Raw genomic sequence first — 9,630 nt, 5'->3', positions numbered from 1 at the left:
ACTCCTCCCTTGACGATAATTCCATGGGTGGCGGTGGAGGAGGTTGTCGTCTTGTAATTCGAGAAGGATGGCATAGTTCAAAGAGAGAGACGTGGAAAACATTGTGAATCCTGAACGTTGGAGGAAGTGTTAATCGGAATGCGATTGGGTTGATTCGCTCGATGATACGGAAGGTGCCTAGCTTTTTGTAGTCTAGCTTCATGCAAGGACGAGTGGTGGCGACGTAGCAGCAGAACCATGTCACCGACTGCAAAGGTCGGCACGACCAAGCGATAACGGTTAGCGTGATCCTTATACTATTTGCCAACGACACAGAGGTCAAGGGAGAGGTCACGATGGACATCTTGTAAAGTGTGGGCACACATCTTTGTCTACGGATCGACGGAAATCACAAGAATGGAAATGCTAAAACGAGGGTGGAACCCATAGTTTGCAAAGAATGGGTAAACCTTAATTGAGGCATGGATATTATTATTGTAGGCAAATTCCATCATGGCAAGGAAGTCCACCCAATACTCTTGTTGGTAGATGATTGTACACCAGGGGTATTGTTCGCGGATTTGGTTGACTCTTTCAGTTTGAGGGTGGTACGTTGTTGACAATTTCACAGAAGTCCCGAATGTCTGCATAAGTTGTCACCATAAATGGGAGATAAATTGAGGACCTCGATTAGATGTGACATCCTTAGGTAAGCCTTGTAGATGAAAAACATTTTTTAGAAAAAGGTTCGCCGTCTCCTCGCCCGAAATGGTTTTTGAGCATGAATCATCTTCAAAAACTGATCGACAATCACTAGCACCGTGTCATGGCCACTAACAAGGGAGGTCGTTTATAAAGTCCATCGAGAGAGAGGCCCAGGGTCAATTGGGAAGTGGAAGCGGGTGGAGAAGGCTGTATGGACGATGGTGAGCCGCTTTGGAGCGGGCACAAATGTCACACGTCTTAATAAATTTTTTGACAAACTTCCAAGGTTCGGGACACCAAAACCCCCAAGATAGCAACTCTAGTGTTTTCGCGACTCCAAAGTGGCCGACAAGAGGATCATCGTGACAATTTTGTAGGACTCGAGTGCGACATGCTCCAATTGGTACGTAATGGAGGTGATTACAATATAGTAGCCCATCCTAAGTTGTAAGTGAATCAGATTACAAAATCAGATTGAGATCCAAGCTTTGCATTCCCTGGGATGGGTCGTTGATGCATGCCAAGATGTTGGTAGCGAATAGGTCTGATGTGGTGGCCTAGGCGATTTCGTTGAGCAAGGAATCATCATGTAACATGTAGGTTGCGAACATCTGGAGTTGATCGGGCTGCAACAAACAATGTGATTGCTGAGAATATGCGTTGTTACCTAGGCGTAGCGCAAAATTTGGTCTATGAGAGAGGGCATCCACTTTCCCATGTTGAATGTCTGGTCGAAACAAGATTTTGAAGTCGTAATCGGCGAGAAAAGATGACCAACGAGCTTGCCTCCAATTCAATGTACGACTAGTGGTGAAGTAGATGAGGTTCTTGTGGTCGGTCAACACTTGGATACAATGTTGGGGCCCAACGAGATAGGGTTGCCATTCGGCGAAGGCAGAGATGATAGTTGTAAGCTCCTTGTCGTAGACTGAATAATTGATTTCCGGGTCCAATGAAGCGCAAAAAGCTTTTTTGTTTGTAATTGGTCCTGGCAAGAAAGTAACCGCTAGTGACATTTTGCTACCGCCTTCCGTCAAGATTATTGATGATTCAGAATACATAGTTACTATCGTCCAACAAATATCGCGATGCCAATTTATTTTTATGACACCTCTAATTCAAAATCGAACGTGAACATCTGTATTCATTCAGCTCTGTTATGGAAAATTAAGGTAGATGTCAAAGCATATGACATGCTTTTTTCTATCAACTGGCAGGGGTTCCTCACCTCATCTCATAAGGAAAGTGGAGATAACGAAAGCCTGTTACTTTTTGGAACCGCTAAAGAGGTTGGAGCTACGGTAGCTGCGGAATCTTCTACAAGTACATGGACCACCGTATGGACAGATGGACTTACCATTCTTGACTCTTACAAAGGTAGATGCTATGACATCGAACCTGTTGCAGGAGAAGACAACCAATACATCACATACGTAGCTTACCCCTTAGATTTATTTGAAAGGGAGGCATGCACGCACCCACGCATGCACGTATAAACATATAGTTCCTCCCACAACAAGCAAGCAATGTTTGCCCATATAATACGTGTTGCATATGGAACTAGCAATGGGCCCGGCTCAGTTTCGGTTCGGTTCGGTTTCGGTGCCTTGCAACCAAACCAAACCGTTTATGAACATTCGAACATTTAAACCAAACCATTTAATAAAAGTTTAAACCTAACCACATTTAAGCCAAGCTAATTAAAAAATTAATTAAATAAAAATACACAAAATTAAATAAGCATTTATGTTTAAATAAATAAGTAAATAAATAAATAAATAAATAAATAAATAAATAAATAAATAAATAAATAAATAAATAAATAAATAAATAAATAAATAAGATTAATTGAGCCATTAGATTATATAAACAATTAATTTAAGTGAATTAAACCATTAAATTACATAAACATTTAATGGATAAAAAAAGATAGCCCAAAAACCTATAAACCCTAGTTTCAAAACCAAACTGAATTGACACCGAACTGTTTATTATTAATTAAAACCAAACCAAACCATTTAATTATTTTGGACATTATAAACCTTTAAACCATGGTTTAACTGTTCGGTTCGATTTAAGATGAAACCAGGCCCATTGCTATATGGAACGAGGATGGGGGCGTAGTTCAATCGGTAGAACACATATTTTGCAAGTATGGAGTTATCAGTTCAAGTCCAATTGTCTCCATTCGTACAGATTGGCACGTTAGATAGAAATCCAACAAATCCAACAGAGCTGCAAACTTCCATGAATAGAAGGCAACCGGATGTAGTGGGTGTGCCATCGTCATCTGGCTAGGACAGGACCACACCAATCGTGAAGTCGGAGCCGTCGGTTTCAACCTGGAACGGTCTCGTGGGGTCGGAGTGGACCAACACTAGGACTGGGAGAAAAGTTTCTTTGAGGGCATCAAAAGCATTGTGTGCCGCAGGGGTCCAGAGAAATGGAGTAAGTTGGATGAGAGGTTGCAGGAGGGCAGAAAACCCGTCTATAAATCGTCTATAGAAATTTGTGAAACCAAGAAATGATTGTACCTCTTTCATTGAGTCGGGAGAGGCCAATCGTTGATTGCTGCTACCTTGCACACATCCATTGTGATCCCGGTGGGTGAGATCATGTAACCCAGGAATTTGACAGAGGTTCGATCAAATTTGCATTTCTCACTTTTGGCATAAAGCCCATATTCCCGATATTTGGTTAGAACCAACCAGACGTGTGGTGTGTGCCCCTCTAAGTTGGAAGAAAAAACTAGGATATCGTTAAGGTAGATTACCACAAAGTGATCGAGGTACTCTCGAAATATATCATTCATCATGTGTTGGAAGACCATTGGGGCATTGGTAAGACTGAAAGGCATCACCTTGTACTCAAAATGCCCATAACGCATTTGAAAGGCCGTTTTCCACTCGTCCCCAGGCTTGGTGCGCACCAAATTGTAGGCTCCCCCACATGTCGATTTTGGAGAAGATACGCCTGGTTCAGAGTTGGTCGAGGAGCGGTGGAATTAAGGGCAAGAGATATAGATTACACATCGTAACTTTGTTGAGACCCCGATAATTCACACATAGGGGTAATGAGCCATCCTTCTTCTTGACAAATAAAATTGGGGCCGCGGCCGGTGATTTGGAGGGTTGAATGAAGCCCTTTTTGAGGTTGTTAGCCAGATATGTGTAGAGAGCCTCAAGTTCGGGTTTAGATAGCCCATAGATAGGGTTGAATGGTGAATGCTTGCCAGCTTGGAGCTTGATTACCCAATCGTGGGGGTGATGTGCCGGTAATCGATCTACATTTCGCTTCTCGAATATATCGGAAAAGTCGCTATATCATGCGGCCAAATTGTTGACAAGAATGGAGATGTCCCGTGACAAAAGGGTAAGTGTAACGACCAAGCTAGAATCAGCCACACTGGAAAAGTGATGGAGCGGTTGCACCAATCCACTGTCAGATTGTGTGTCTCCAACCAACGTGATAGTGACTAATGTAACCGCTCCCGAAGAGAGAACTCAGTCGTCGATCGCTTCAACATATATGGGTTGTGATGTGCGGACCGTGGGGATATTATATGCATGGACAAACGATATATTGATAAAACAAGTAGATGCTTTAGAGTTGAGCAAAGCATGAGAGTGTATTGCAGAAGTCGGCCCAAAACAAAGACTTACTTGCAAAGCAAACCCTCCTAATGGCGGAACAGAATTGTAGGAGCATGGAGAACGTGGGTAACGGGAAGCGTCCAACGACATGGCTCCTACTACAACCGAACTTGGTCATTTCCCATCGTTTTCGTGTTGTCGAGGAACCTCTGCAAGACGTGCACAAACATGGCCGGTGTTACCAATAGAGACAGAGGCCATTGTCACGACGATGTTGGCATTGGGCATTAGTTAGTGGTTGGAACCGAGCGTGGTTGATCTCCATCGAGGTATGGGAGTCAATCTCCATCGTAGTATGAGTATCACTAATGATTGTAAGGTTGGCGTGGGGGGCGACACTGAGACGTAGGGCCTGGCTATTATTGTATTTCGGGAGGAAGACTGAAACCTGCGAGTCCCACGTTCTTCTTGACGAAGTTTGAACAGAAGATTATCACACTAGACGGGTTGGGAGATTACTTGAGACAATGATGTGGGCTCCAGAAAGTTTAAGAGAAGAGTCTTGACATCGTTTTAGAGACCACGACGAAAATGGTCACATAAGGTTTGGTCATCCCAATTGACATCGCAGGCAATCTGACGGAACTCTGAAGCGTAGATAGAGGTTGGACGTGAGCCTTGTTGGAAGGAATGGAGCTTCATGAGTGTCGTTCATCGTCGGTTTGTCTCGCCGAACGTAGCTTCGAGCTCAGCAAGGAAAGCAGTGAAGTTTTCTAAGAGAGGGGATGAGGTCTCGACCAAGGGTGCAAACCACGCTTGCGCCAGCTCGGAGAGAAGGGTGTCGACGAGGCCGATCCAAAAAAATTTGTTAGCATACCGTTGGGGTTGTAAACATATGATAAGCCAAATTTGATTGATGAAGCCGAGAAGATGCGCCCTCGTGCTGTTGAATTTGTCGGGTAGGCTGAAGGTTGGTTCAAGGACATATGGATAGGAAGACGAAGTGATTGGGCTAGGTGCTGACGACGGTTGTGGCTCGGTAGGAGGTGGGTTTCTTGATGTGCCAGATTGAAGCTCTCGTAATGATTCCCGCATGACTTCATTTTCAAGTTGAAGTTGTTTCAAGGCTGCCATTACTTGGTTTAAGTTGTCGACGGAGTTGAACATGGTAGCAAGAAGAGGGGAAGGTGAACAAATTGTCACGGACAAGTATAATAGAGTAGAAACAAGACAAGACTAAGAACTAGGAGAGAGAAAAAGAACAAGAACTTAACTTATGATTCCGTAACTGGTGTTGTTCACCTTTATTAGAATCAAGGTGCACCTGAGTATTTATACAAGAAGGTAGAGGTATGTATGCCAGTTAGAAATAGAGAATGCATGAGGATGCATGCAAGCTAGGAATAGAGAATGCATGAGGATGGCTTCTTTTCAACTATGTATTATACATCTCATGTCGATCTGGCTCTCATGCAAGCTAGGAACTTCCAATGTTCAATCTACCATACATGAAGCTGGATTTTATACAAGCATGTGTAGAGTAGCTTAGTTGGAAGGGTTGCCCAATGGTGATCAGGAGGTCTTGGGTTCGATCCCTACCTTCCGTCGTGGCGTGGCATATGTCTATGACACCTCCCACCCTCCCTCCGTTGAAGGCCAATGCCACTAGGTTATAGTTCTAGATAGCTATTCTATGTACATTATGTAGAAAGTAAGAGAGGATATCATATGTACGCAATCTCATATTCTTGACCTCAGGCAAGGGGTGATTCCCCGATTTCTTGTTTTATTTTTTTGTAAAAATATCCTAACTAATGGGAAAGTAGTTCCTTTTTTGGGAAAAAAAATACTAATATCCTCGTGGGCACCAAACAGTTGACAAACCCATCTCAACTTAGGTCGATTGTCTCTCTTTCTCAACAAATAATAACACAAGATGTATCAATCTAATTCACGACTTCTACAATTATGCTTTTGAATTTGCAAAGGACAATTAGGGAACATAGAGTTCGCAAATAGATGAGGTAACCAATGAATAAGATGTACATCTTGTTGAAATTTTAGTATGTGATGCTAAAAGGATTCAATATATGGACAAATACAATGCAAACTTGTTAATATGAAACAAACATTTGAAGGCAATGAAGAGAAGCAAGTTGACATGTTTAATTAAAATTGCATTGTAATATTTTTTGTTTATTTGGTCGAAGATTATGAACATAAACATTAAAATTAGGTTAAAATAGTGTCACTTCTTATAGTAAGACGCTACACTCATAAACATTTTTATTCCAACTTTTATGCTTGTTTGGATGGACATACACATTTATCAACATATAATAAGAAAATGCTTACTTCAAAGCCAAGGGGAAAGCAAGATGTTACATTCTTCATCCATATATTTACCTTTATGATTGTTTAGAGAGGCATCAAAGTTGTTAGCTCACTTCAAAGCCAAGGGAGATGTTACTTTTTGGCGACTTTAATGCATGTACAAGAACTTTGCAACATGTCGTGCAACAAACTTTCATGTTGTATATCTCAAAGATATAATAATGATATAGCCAATAATGAGGTAAGCAAAGTTTATTGGGGTGATAATATTACCACGAAAAACGTTTACATGCGGAGAATACAAAACAAAGTTAATGACCCAATACATGTGTGTTAATGGTGTTTCATGCTAATATATTAAAATCATGGGCGAATGGGATAATGGCAATGTAGAGTCCCAACTATAATAAACGCATTCATAGGCATGACTAGCAAGTAGTTAGTGCAAGCTGTGTAATAGGTCTTGTCTATTTAAAAGGAACAATTATAATAAAAAAGCATCCATGATTAGTAAGTATCTTATAAGTTATAACGATGACGAATTGATTTCTAAGTTTCACAAATACATGAGATGCACGTTACAAAGAAAATTTCCATGTTTTCTTTTGAAATTGCTCACTTGTCTCTTCTTTTAGATATTGGAAGTAAAATTGTGCAAGTTGTAGCCTTTTAATATAGGTATTGTGTAAAGTTTTCTTAGATATATTCATTCCATGAGCAAGTGACAAGCAAACTTATAATTGGAGTGGTGAGCTTTTTTCCATGATGTGGCAAGTATTAAAAAGTTTGCTTGTTCTTTAATGTGGCCAATTCATGGTATGCTTATGGATATACCCATAATGACTTATACCCTCACATGAGAGGACCCATGCAAATGCATGCATTCTCTTAATCATACAATTTTCATGAGAGTTTTATTACACATCCAAGTCATATCCATAAACATCTATATTGTTACATACCATGTCGAGCCATGCACTCTCGTAATCATACTATTAATCTTGTTATCCTCGAGACATTTGTGATACACTTTGGATCCTAAATCTTTACATTTCATGTTCAACTACATATCTCCTAATCATATTATTAAATTTGGCATTTATAAACAATGATAGACATTTTCAAAAATACATGATACACGAGTGACATTAAAAAAACGCGACCTATAAGGATTGAATTTAGATAAATACATGAGGCACGTTGACATTATGAAAAAACTCGCGTTCGGTGGTTGAGCACGCAATATGAATTCATGAGAATATTTGGGTAATACGAGGAAAAACTTAGGTTTCCACACATAACAAGGTGTGAACTAATGTTTAATTATATTTAATCCTTTTGTCAATTTGAATAGGCAAGAAAACAGATAGATACACTAGCTCTTGCTTTGAGTTTACGACACATGGTTTGACGTCCCTTTTCTAAGTACAAGAAATGAAAAACAAACGATAGTCAAACTACAAAGTCTGAGCTTGTGTTTTTTTAAATTTTCACAAAATAACAATACTTACATTTTTGTGGCTCAAAGCAAGGTTTGAACTATGTTTTTGCTTGCTTTTTAATTACTATAAAATAAGAAATTTGGTGAAAAATAGCTCCTTTATGGAGTAGAAGTATTGGGTGGCACCATCTCTCTTAATGCATGGAATGAGATTGAGAAAATTCAAAAGATGTTTTTAAGGAGGCAATTAGGAGTTAAATGCACTACCTCTTACTAGGTTATGCTCTTGGAAACAAGTGTTTGACCCATAGAACTATTGGCACTCCAAAGAGTATATAAATACATTACAAAAGTCAAGAATATGCCGAATCATCGATTCCACATCTTGCTTGGAATGCTGGATGTAAGCTACAAAAGAATCATAGAAGTAAAATTCTCTCATCCAGTTGGGTTGTTGACATAAGGAAATGGTTTAGAAGATGGGGTTTGGATGATCTTTTAGAGCTTTCGGGCAATGCTATGCAATATGTAGTGATTGAGGAAAGGTTGGTGGAATCATTAAGGATGAAGTGGGAAGATGCTAAGAGGACAAAGCTAGAATATTACATTGCAAAGGTCAACCTTGAATGTTGGTCTCAATATAACGCAATAATGTCTATTGATTATATTAAAGTCGCAATAATATAACGCAATAATGTCTATAAAGCTCATTACCAATATGAGTAGTAATGCTCGTAGAGCCCTTACACTACTTCACACTTGATCTCACAAGTTAGGTATTGAAGTTGCATCATGGTATCAAAATGTAACTAATTTGAAGACATGTAAGGTATGCAATGAAGGCATGGTAGAGTATGAATGTCACTTGCTCTTCACATGCTCGACATATAGTGCAATTCATGCAAGATATGCTGACATACTAAGAGGGAGTGATAACTTAAGTGCCCATACATAAGACACCACCGAGAAGGTTGAGCTCATAATATGTGTATGATTTATTCACACAAAGAGACTTTGTGCTTCAATGTATGAATACCCCTTCATAGGAAGGGGACACATATCAAGAACACATGTATATTTTGGTCCCATAGGTCAAATTTGGCCTCTTTATGGAAGATAAAAAAATTATAATTCCCTCTCCCTCTCCCTCTCTATCCCTCCCTCTCTTGTCACTCAACAATCTATTGCCTATGGCTTCCTGTTAGTCTCTCTATCAACTTTCAAGTTCTAACTTCTAACTGACTAATTCTAACTTTCTAAACCCTAATTCTTAAATAACATAAACGGCTTAACCGGTTTGAGCCGGTTTGGCAAGGCTCAAGCCAAGCCGAATCGAGCTCAAACCGTTTAGGTAGGCTCAAGCCTAAACCGAGATGAGCCGCTAAGCCGGTTTAGCTAAACGGTTTAGGCTTGAGCCGAGCTGTTATCGATCCCTACCCAAACATAAGGTTTTAAATTGTACTCTTTTATTATGAGAAAAAATAATTTATTTTACCTAGTTGCCTAACTCATACCAATCATGCTTTTTTTTTCAAAAGAAAACTCTTTCCATTACATATAAAATTTTATAGATGAGAG

Source organism: Azolla caroliniana, unplaced genomic scaffold (assembly GCF_043228905.1).
Source record: "Azolla caroliniana isolate FFs.n. ecotype wild unplaced genomic scaffold, voAzoCaro1.0.p SCAF_4, whole genome shotgun sequence".
Classification (NCBI taxonomy): Eukaryota; Viridiplantae; Streptophyta; class Polypodiopsida; order Salviniales; family Salviniaceae; genus Azolla; species Azolla caroliniana.
The sequence above is the reverse complement of the archived record's forward strand: the minus strand, read 5'-3'. Positions refer to the sequence as shown.